The following is an 11,437-nucleotide window of genomic DNA, read 5'->3' as shown; positions in this document are numbered from 1 at the left end:
CAAATGTTGATGGCCTTGCATGGGTACAATTCAGGAAACCACATGTTTCCTCCTGGCTAACATAGCTGGCCTTTACCATGGGGTTTCCGGCTGCTTTCCTGCCCACTTCGCTCCTGTTCACCCTGCTCAGTTCTCAGGCTTAACTTCGGAATCTCCTAAGAAGTCTGATTTTACAAATTTACTGTTCGGCCAAGAAAAGTGTAATTTGTTCATGCATCATGCACTTTTTGAGCTCTTACTTTGGTGCCAAGCATGGCAGTGAGGGATGTGGGGACTGAGCAGTGCACAGCAAATAAAGGAAGGCAGATGTCATGTCCTGTGACTTTTACATGGCTACAGATTTTTATATCAGTTTTCAGAGTAATAAGGCTAAACTTCTTTTTTTCTGGTAAGAGGAAAACTTGTAATGAAAATATCTTGGGCCCAATTATAAAGTAAATTATCTTCATTATTTGCAGAGCTGTACTAGGCGGCTTAATTGGCTTAAAAACAGTCTGGAAAAATATGCATGGCATAATGTGAGTAGACAAATCTGAATATATAATTATGATTTTGTGATTGTAAAAACCATATGTGCTCATGAACAAGACCTAGAAGTTGACATAGGCACAGGAAACATTGACGTAAATTTGAGAAGTGATGGTAGAAAAATTTCTTTTTGGCTTTCTGATATATCCAATATAGTATCTCTAATAGTTATCTCAAAAGATTTTAAGCAGAAATCAAGTGTATGCTCACAGCCTGGTTTTAGGAGGGGGAGGAGAAGGAAAAAGAATAGTTTTTCCTAGGTCCTTCTTGACTCTGCTTCTAAATCTTATCCATCCCTCACTCCTAGTGAACTGCAAGCAATATTTCAGGTTGTGGATTGTGAAAAGCAGAGAATGGAGAAGAGGAAAGCTAAAAAGCAAAGAACGAATAAGCTACCAATTTTGGAGTATCCTCTGCATGCTCAATTCATGCTGGAAGAAGGTTCTTTACATTTAGTAGGTGGGATGATAGGACAGCAACGTGCTGATGATGGGTAAGGTCTTTGGAGTCATACTGTGTGAATTTAACTCTCAGCTTTGCCCCTTAATAGTTTCATACGCGTGAGCAATCTTCTAACCTTTCTAAACCTCAATTTCCTTGTTTGTAAAAATGAGGGGAGGACAGATAATTGTACTAAACCCGTGGGGTAGTTATGTGGCTTCAGTAAAAGTATCTGCAGAGAGCAGTAGTTCTCAACCTTGGCTGCATTGTAGAATCACCTGGAGAGAGCTTTACACGTTTTTGATGCTTCAGCATCCCCAACCAATTATATCAGACTCTCTGGGGATGCTTTCCCAGCTTCAGTATTTTTGAAGGTCCCCAGTTCGTTCCACTGCGCAGCTAAGGTGAGAACCACTACTAGTTCGTGTTAGTGTGAAGCACGGTGCTATGACATGCTTTGCATGCCTCTGCCAGTGGAGTTAATGTTTTCATTCCTGCCAACAGCACCAAAGAATTTTTTTACCTCCCTTTTTGCAGGTAAGGAAAATGAGACTCAGGTTAATAACTTCTTCAAGCTCACATAACTAATAAGGGATGAGGATAGAATGGCATCTAGGTCTTTCAGTTTCCTTAAGCCTCTGCTTTGGAGAAAAGGAAGAGCAGAGGAGATAAGAGAGTGAGAGAAAAAGAAAGGACTCTGCAATTCCCTGTGTGTGCTCAGAAGTTGGGAGGCAGAGTTACCAGCGGGGTCAGACAGCATGCCTGTCCCCTACATTTCTGCTAGCTGCGTAATATCTTGGGACCACGTCAGCACAAATGTCATTTCAGCATCTGTTTGCTAAAATTTGCAGGTAGTTTAGTAAAGTCTTCATTTTGTCTGATTTTGATTTCAGCTTTATAGGGTCCCCCAACCTTTCATCCAGCAAGAAATTCCATTTTGATATCTTTTGCTGCCAGAGCAAGAGATTAAATCCTTCAGAGATTCTGGGGAGTGGGAGTGTCTTGGCCAGCCTCGGTTGACCTTTTGTGTCCACGTGTAAATCCGAATCAGAATCTCTGTATGTTCAGACTTAGAGAAAACATACTCTCAGTTTTAGCTTAGCTGTAGTTTAAACCCTGAAGATCAGCATGAATTTTTGAAAATCTCTTTGGGTGATGACCTACGAGTACATAAATGGTGGAGTAATACATTCGTTAACTCAATGATAGGTTGTGACAGTTCACCAGATACTTAGGTTTTCTGGCATTTTGCTTGTGGTTCGAAGGGAAGTGGTTGGAAGTGTGGCCGGTTCCCTGTAAAGCAGACTCTAAGATGGAGATTAGCATGTAGGGTATTTATTAGGGAGGGCTTTTGGATTGACACCTGTGAAAGGGAATAAACAGAAGCAGGATTGGACAGAGAGAGAAATTGTGCTGTGATACAGTTTCAGTAAAAGGTCTTACCCAAACCAACCAGAAACTCGAAGATGAAAGGGGCCCCAGGTTATCCTGAGTTGGAGGTGAGGGCCTTTACACTCTTGGTGGGTCAGGCACTGGGGCCCAAGGGAAGGGAACATGGCCTTGGGTGCAGCCAGTCTCTTGAGACAAAGCAGTACCTGGAGGAGGCTGACAGCTAAGGGCTACGTGTTGGCATCTGGAGGAATAAGTCCTTTTGTCTGGAAGGCGATCTACGTGGCACATCACAGTGACCACTACCGGGACAGTGCTGATGGGCATCTCAGCTGAGACCCAGGGGCAGGGGCCCTTAAGCTCCACCTATACCTATCTCAGGTTTAAAGGAGCCTCCCTAAACACATTTTCTGGTGACCTCAGGCAAGATAGGCCCATGCCTAGGTCATAGCATTCAGAGCTGTTTTTAATTCATACCATTTTGATCTAGCTTTCCTTAGCATCATCTTGATTTTTTATTTCATCTCTCTGATCACTCAACAGTCTTCAGATTCTTCCCAGAAGTTCCTCACCCTCATCCCCAAACCTAAGTGACCCACTCTCTTGGGCTCCCTCAAATGTCCCATAGCATTTACTATATTATATTGTGTTGTGTGTTTGCATGTTCAGGTGTGAGTCTCTCAAAGGCAAGGGTCATGTCTTGTTCAACTTTGTCCCCCTAACCCCATGTCTCAGCTAGGCACACAATAGGCTCTCAGTAAATGTTTACTGCATGAATGGATAACCATGATACCTTCTATTTTTCCTTGTCCTGAAAGGCTCTCTTCTTGAGTCTTAAACGATTTTGATCTTTGATACTAAAAAGCTAAGATATTCTTTCATATTCAACTACCAGGCAGAAAGCCCAGCTCAAATAAATATAAGCTGCTTGCAAATACAAGTCTGGGTCTTAAAACTGTTTCATATACCTGGCTGTGGCTCTGGAGGAAGACCTAAAGGAAATAGTTGTGATTGACTTTTGAAATCAGTTGTTTCTCTGTGTCCATGCTAATTTATATGGAAGATGGATTATTTAAAATAACACATATTCTTAGTAGAAAAACCTTGAGAACAAACAACTGGAAGAGTTGGAAACTTCCAAATTTAAGGATGAATTATTACTCTCAATATGATTGGGGAGAGAGAAGGAGAAATTATCTGCTTTAAATATTTCTGCAATCATCTTGTGATAAATGTGCTCCTATAACAAAGTAATATGAATTGAACAAAGGATAATTTGCAGGCATGCCACTTTTAACAGCAGATCAAGGGTGGTCAGTAAACGTCATCTAGGTGAGGAAATATGGTAAAGGAATGTTGGGGAAGACTTTGATTTAGAGTCTGCGGAGTGAATGAAATGAGCAGGAGTATTGTTAATCTGGGCAGTGAGACAGTGATCTCTGTATGTCTTATAAACCTCATCTGTATTTATTTTGTACTTGGCAAAAAATGTGATTGTGAACAACAGCCAACAACTCAAATTTTGCAATTTTGGCTCTCTTTGGGGATTTTTTTTAAAAGATTTTATTTATTTATTTGAGAGAGAGAGAGCAAGAGAGAGAGAGCATGAGCAGGGTGAGGGGCAGAGGGAGAAGCAGACTCCCCACTGAGCGGGGAGCCGGATGCAGGGCTCAATCCCGGGATTCTGGGATCATGACCCAAGCCGAAGGCAGATACTTAAGCAACTGAGCCACCCAGGTGCCCCACTTTGGGGATTTTAAATACAAATTCGTGGTAAGCTTATCTCATCCATTTGCTTATCTCAGTAGTCTTCAAACTTTATTATTTATTTATTTATTTATTTATTTACAACCGTAAAGGCTGATGAGTCTGATTGTGACTGGGAACTACTCTTATGTCATGGTTTATGACAAAAATAGTAAGAGAAAAAAATATTGAGTGATAAACTTGTGATGGCAGAGAGTAAAGAAGACATGCTAATCTTTGGCTTAGAGGACTGATCAAATGAAATTTTCTGCCCTGGAGTGTACTGAGTCAGGGAGCAGGGACTGTGGCCTTTTCCAATCATGCCTGCTGATTTGGCTGAGCCAGAATCCATTATTGAATTAGCTTAGCTGTGAGGCAGAGACTGCTAGTTTCCCACCAAATCCATTTCCTCTTCTTGGGCAGTCACATAAACTACCTTTTTTCTGACTTCCTTGTCATTATGTGTCACCATATATCTACATGCTGTCCTCCCTACCCTTTTCCCATCTGCTAGCTGAATGTAAAGGACTTTAAGGTACTAGGAAAAGGTAAGCCAATATATGGAAAGAGCTTGTGTCCTGGAATGACCATGGAGAAGGCTTGCTGTTGGCCAGGAACACACATTTTGGGTGTTGTGTAAGCAAGTAACAAAAGTACTATTGTATAAGCTGATAAGAATTTAGAATTTATCTGTTAGAACAGCTGGCATTAATCTAACAAAGACAATCTTGTCAGCTTATATTTCATAAGGCCAACACCACTGCAAGAGAGGGATATGGTTGGAATTGGGCTGGTAAGGAAGAAGGGGGGAATGGGACATTTGGTGGTCAACCAGCAGTCTCTGCCACAATGTGTAATAGTTTAGATATTGCAGAGTGATTGAGGAAAATGAGAATGAGGAAAGATCATTCCGTTTGGCAACTAGAAAGTCACTGATGACCTTTGGGAACCCAGAGTAGAGTCATTATTAGATTGCAGAAGATGAAGGAGTACACGGGCCATGCGTCATTGAAAACAGCAGTTAGTTTGGGCTGTGAATGGAAAGAAAGAAATGAAAAGTTTGAGTGGCAGAGGGATGAAATAAAGGATTTTCAAACTGGGGTAAACTTGTTCACACTTTGAGACCTGACAAAGGAAACCCAGAGTAGAAATTCTAGAGAAAGAAGAGTAGAAAAGCAGATTAAAAACTCTAGAGAGGGCGCCTGGGTGGCTCAGTTGGTTAAGCGACTGCCTTCGGCTCAGGTCATGATCCTGGAGTCCCGGGATCGAGTCCCACATCGGGCTCCCTGCTCAGCAGGGAGTCTGCTTCTCCCTCTGACCCTCTTCCCTCTCGTGCTCTCTGTCTCTCATTCTCTCTCTCGCAAATAAATAAATAAAATGTTAAAAAAAAAAAAAAAACTCTAGAGAAAGAGAAGACTGAGAGAAGAAGATTCAAACATACTGGGATGGGACTTGGCAGGGAAGAAGAGATGAGGAAAGGAAAGGAAAAATCTTCTCCCATGATAGGAGTTAAGAAAAGGTGGTGCATATAGAGACAGATATCTTGAGGTGAAAAGTGGGCTCCATGGTAGAGCTGACCCTAAGTAGCCTCATCTGTTCATTTGCCAAATACCAGTGTAGACAGAGCTGTGAATGCGAAAGACGTGGTCCCTGCTTACATAGACGGGGAGAGGTGATCATTGAGCAAAAAATTAAACAAGAAGAGTGAGGCGATGAGTTTGTCTTGAAGGTATAGAGTGTCTGGGATATAAAAAATGAGAAGAATGGAGCAGCCAGTATGGGGAAGGCCCTGAGGCACCTCTAGGATGTGGTAGTGGTTAACAAAAAGCAGCTGAAGTGAGAATGAATTTGTAGTGAGTCCTTTAGCATACTTTACTTTCTCATCCATACTCTGTGACCCGAAGGCAGGACTGAAAACACCTGGGTCACTTTAGGGAGTATTCTGTCTCTAATGTTAAGTGTGGTGATTTCTGGAACAATGGTCCAAATAAGTGAAAATCCTATACAATCAATTATTTAAAATCCATTAGTTTTATGATCTTTGTGTAAGTTAGTTGAAGAGAAAAAGAACCCTAATAGGGATAAGTTACACTTTAGTAAATACCAATTTCTATCATTTGCAAGGTATTTTGAGCCCAGATTGAACATACATTAAAGAGTTCTTAATTTCTCGAGCATGGTTTGGAAAAAGTTAATGATTTTATTTTATTTTATTTTTTAAGATTTTATTTATTTGACAGAGAGATACAGCGAGAGAGGGAACACAAGCAGGGGGAGTGGGAAAGGGAGAAGCAGGCTTCCTGTTGAGCAGGGAGCCCGATGCGGGGCTCGATCCCAGGACCCTGGGATCATGACCTGAGCCGAAGGCAGACGCTTAACGACTGAGCCTCCCAGGCACCCCAAAAGTTAATGATTTTAAATTGAATTACTGTGATAGAGACCAACCGCTCACTCACCCAGTTTCCTCTTTTTTTTCTGGGCACTCAGCTAGACGACATCTCTCAGCCTCTCTTACATTCAGATGTGGCTATTGCCTGAGTTCTGGCCCATGGAATGTAGGAATGTAGGCGGAAGTGATGCATGCCACTAGCAGACTCCACCTATGAAAACTAGCCATTTGTGAGCCTCTGGTCACTCTCTTCTTTCACCTGCTGGCTGAATGCAGAGCATCCAGTGGAGGACTCCGAATCCCAGGGATTTAAGGAGCCAGGCTCACTGAATTCCATATGAAAGGCTGCCCCCTGAAAATCCAGTTGAACTCTACTGAGCGTAAACTATTGTGTTAGGCCTCTGAAATTCTGAGGCTTGCTTGTTATAGCAGCTATCTGGCATTTCTTTCCCTAAGTAATCAAATTAGTAATCAGATGGGAAGTGGGCTTACTTAATAATGAGGCAGTTGTCTAGTCGGAATATGGCAAGCCCTTCCTAAACTTGAATTTCTTTACACAAAATTTTAATACATACCAATTGATTTAATACCTTTCCTATAATTGTGAACATGTTGGATAATGTGTTTGTATATTTCTAGTCACTGATATTAAAGATTAATGGGAGAGTTGCTAAGAGGAAAGGGAGGTGAAGTATACGTCAGAGCCTGGGAGGCTTTGGTTTTGAACTCTTTATTTAACGATTCTCTTGGTGTATGCAGGTATATTTTTTAAACTTCTTAAATTTCCAGTTTTAAAAAAAAGATTTTATTTATTTATTTGAGAGAGAGTGAGAGAGAGGGCATGGGGGTGGGGGTTGGCAGGGGGAGAAGGAGAGCTGGGGAGAGTAGGAGCAGGAGAGAGAGAGCAGGGAGCCTGATGCGGGACTCGATCCCTGAGCCAGAGGCACACACTTAACCGACTGAGCCACCAGTGTGTCTGTATTTTTCAAATTTCTTTCCCTGTTCCTAGGATTTAAAAAACTTGGCATTCCCCCAATAACTCCCCTCTAGCATACCTCAGCACATTGCTGATGAGAGAAACGTAGCTCCACTCTCTCCCCACAGTGTCAGGAATGCAGGTACAGGATTCAGGAAGAAATTTACTTCAAATTCTTTTATTTTCCTATGGCTGCATTCCAAAAGGCCTCCTCCCAGGCTCCTTCATACACTTCACCTCCTTTTTCTCTTCATAACTTTTGTACGAATCCTTAATAACTTACAGCTTAGGTATATGCGATCCAAAATTTTAGAGTTATAAAATTAGTTTGTGTTTTTTACATATTCCAGTCTTTGTGTGAGATTCTCTATCCTATCATGTATTTTATCAAACATTTTAATTACTGTTACTTTAAAGCCTGTGGTGAATCATTCTAACACTTCAGCCATCTATAAGTACATTTCTATTGTCTGCTTTTTCTATTGGTCCTGCCTAATATTTTTTTTATTAAATACTGGGCATTGTGTAAAAATACTGTAGAGGCTTTCATGAAGTTATCTTTCTCCAGAGAGGGCTCACCTAACTTTTAGTGGATAACTAGAGGAAGGGCAAAATACCTTAATCTGTTCAGGGACTGAGCTGACTTGAGGCTGGGTTGCAGTATTTTGGGCTATCTTGGCTAGAGGAATGAGGGGGGCTGAAATCCAGCTGGTAACTCTACTCCTAAGCCATGATTCCTGTTGTGACCTGCATCTGCCCAAAGAAAAGGGTGTTCTGTTCAACTGACGCAAAGGAACGCGTATGGACTAGTAGTCCATTTTCACCTCTTCTCATCACTTTTGTTTTTGGGAAAACGAGGCACGGAAATAGGCCTCTTAGGGCAACCTAAGTTAATGGCTCTGGCTTTCCAAAACCTGTAGTTCTGAAATTCCAAGAAGCTCGTAAGGCAAATATACTAAAAAGAGTGGCACTGGCCCCTTTTAAAAAAAACAAAACAAAAACCAAAAAACAAAACCCCATGAATGTGGCATCATGATATGTTAAGTCTACATTTAATAATAATTGTGTAAAAGAAAAAACAAAAACATTGTCCTGAGATGTTCTGATGTCTAATTAATTCAGGGCAGGACTGAATGGCAAGCTATCTGAAGAGTAACTCCGGCACATTTTCTCTAAAATCCCACAGGTATGTTCAGTGAACATTTATAAGCCTTCTTGGTTTCAAGATGATGGGAGCAAAGAGAGGAGAAGACATGGCAAATAATTAGAATCTCAGCTAAAGCTAGAAACCAGGCTGCCTGATCTAAGTGGTCCTTTAAGGCTGACCCACAATAGACATAAATAGACAAAACCTTTTTACTTATTTAAGTCACTTTATTTGTACACATTTGGGCCCCAGACAACAAAAATATCATTTAAGGGCACCTGGGTGGCTCAGTTGGTTAAGTGTCTGCCTTCGGCTCAGGTCATGATCCCAGGGTCCTGGGATCGAGTTCTGCATCAAGCTCCCTGCTTAGCGGGGAGCCTGCTTCTCCCTCTCCCTCTGCTATTTCTCCTGCTTGTGCAATCTCTCTCTCTGTCAAATAAATAAAGTAAAAATCTTCTTAAAAAATCATTTAAAAGTAACCCTTGCAGTAATTTTTAACTAAAGGAAGCACAACTTCACTGAGTGTTATATGTAAGTGATGAATCACTAAATTCTACTCCTGAAACCAATATTACACTATATGGTTTTTTTTTTTAAGATTTTATTTATTTATTTGACAGAGAGAGACACAGCGAGAGAGGGAACACAAGCAGGGGGAGTGGGAGAGGGAGAAGCAGGCTTCCCACTGAGCAGGGAGCTGACGCAGGGCTCGATCCCAGGACCCTGGGATCATGACCTGAGCTGAAGGCAGACGCTTAACGACTGAGCCACCCACGTGCCCCTACACTATATGTTAACTAACTAGAATTTAAATAAAAACTTGAAACATGGAATGAATGAATGAATGAATGAATGAGTAAGTAAGTAAATAAACAAATAAATAGGAAGCACAATTTGATTTAACTGGAATGAACTTTGCAATTATATAATATTTTCCATGTATTCATCAATTAGGGTGAATTACATGAAACAAAAAGAAAAAAGAGCTGAAGCTTATATTGCATTTTTCAACTGTTTATTTTCAGGAGATATTTATAGGTGGTTTCTATTTGCACATTTATTAAAGTTCATTCAGAGTAATTGATGAATTTCCAATTAGACATACCCAAATATGAAAGAAGGAGATCTCTGGGAAAAAGTCTCTCTTGTGACTTTTCATTCTTTCTTAATATATGTATCTGTGTTCTGTCCAGGGGTCTTTGCTCCTTGCCCTGCTCCATTCCATCTGGATATTCCCTGGGTGACTAATGTCAGTATAAGCAAGAAAGTATTAGGCCTCTTCTGTTCTATCTTTTCCATTCCCAGCTGTTGGCCTTAGATAGGGCATCTGAAATGGGAAGGAAAAGCTCTAAGGCCAGCCAGCATGACTCTCCAGCAGTCCCGCCCAGAAGTAGAGTTGATGACACAAGCTGAATCCTTAGTCCATTAGGGCCCAAGATTTTGGAAATTCAGAAGCCCTTTTCTTCTCAGAACTACGGGCTCTAACACAAGTCGAAATCCTAGCTAGAGGGGCGCCTGGGTGGCCCAGTCACTGGGCCTCTGCCTTCGGCTCAGGTCATGATCCCAGGGTCCTGGAATCAAGCCTCGCATTGGGCTCTCTGCTCAGTGGGAAGCCTGCTTCTCCCTCTTCCACTCCCCCTGCTTGTGTTCCCTCTCTTGCTGCATCTCTCTGTCAAATAAATAAATGGAACCTTTAAAAAAAAAAAAAAAATCCTAGCTAGAAACTCAAAAGCCAGGCCTTCCTTTCTTTGCTTCTTGGCTGTTTTTGTTATATCTTTTTCTTAAGGCAAAGGTAGAAAGCCCTATCTGTTTGTTCTGGGGGACAGGTAGAAAGGTTCACCACATTAGGTATCATACCAATACAACAACTAAAACCCTTCATAATCTGGCCGAGTCCCTCTCCTCTCTTTTTAGCCTTTTAACTTATTCCTTTTCTTTTCTTTTTTTTTTTTTGAATTTAAATCATTTTATTGTTATGTTAATCACCATACATTACATCATTAGTTTTAGATGTAGTGTTCCATGATTCATTGTTTGTGCATAACACCCAGTACTCCATGCAGAACGTGCCCTCTTTAATACCCATCACCAGGCTAACCCATCCTCCCCCCCCTCCCCTCTGGAACCCTCAGTTTGTTTTTCAGAGTCCATCGTCTCTCATGGTTCATCTCCCCCTCTGATTTCCCCCCCTTCATTCTTCCCCTCCTGCTATCTTCTTCTTTTTTTTTTCTTCTTAACATATATTGCATTATTTGTTTCAGAGGTACAGATCTGAGATTCAACAGTCTTGCACAATTCACAGCGCTCACCATAGCACATACCCTCCCCAGTGTCTATCACCCAGTCACCCCATCCCTCCCACCCCACCCCCCACTCCAGCAACCCTCAGTTTGTTAACTTATTCCTTTTCTTCCTCCATCCCCACTCCAGCCTGCCTGCCACTCACCATTTATCCTATAGTCCAGCTGTACAGAACAGTTTTCATTTTCTGAACATGCTGTGCACTTTCATGCCTCCGTTCTTTGCTCATGTTGTCTCTGCCTAGAATGCTCGTCCACCCTCTTATGCCCTCCACTGCTGAAAGTTTACTTGGTCTTTAAAGTTCAACTCTTTCATTACTTCCTTGGAGAAGCCTTTTTCCTGTGCCTGTCCTGGGTTCTTCTCTGGGCTTTGCCAGCATGTAGTCCCTACTGTTTACAAAAAGAAAAAAAAAACATGTATCATACCATTTTAAGGTCAACGTTGGATCTCCCCCACTAGTAGTTAGCTCCGAGAGGAGGGAACATTTTTCTATCTTGGAATCTCTAGTGCCTAGCACAGT

The sequence above is a fragment of the Mirounga angustirostris genome, unplaced genomic scaffold (assembly GCF_029215605.1).
Source record: "Mirounga angustirostris isolate CCGP_5_RB_7025 unplaced genomic scaffold, mMirAng1.0.hap1 SCAF_9, whole genome shotgun sequence".
NCBI classification, from domain to species: domain Eukaryota; kingdom Metazoa; phylum Chordata; class Mammalia; order Carnivora; family Phocidae; genus Mirounga; species Mirounga angustirostris.
This window is presented reverse-complemented; position numbering follows the sequence as displayed.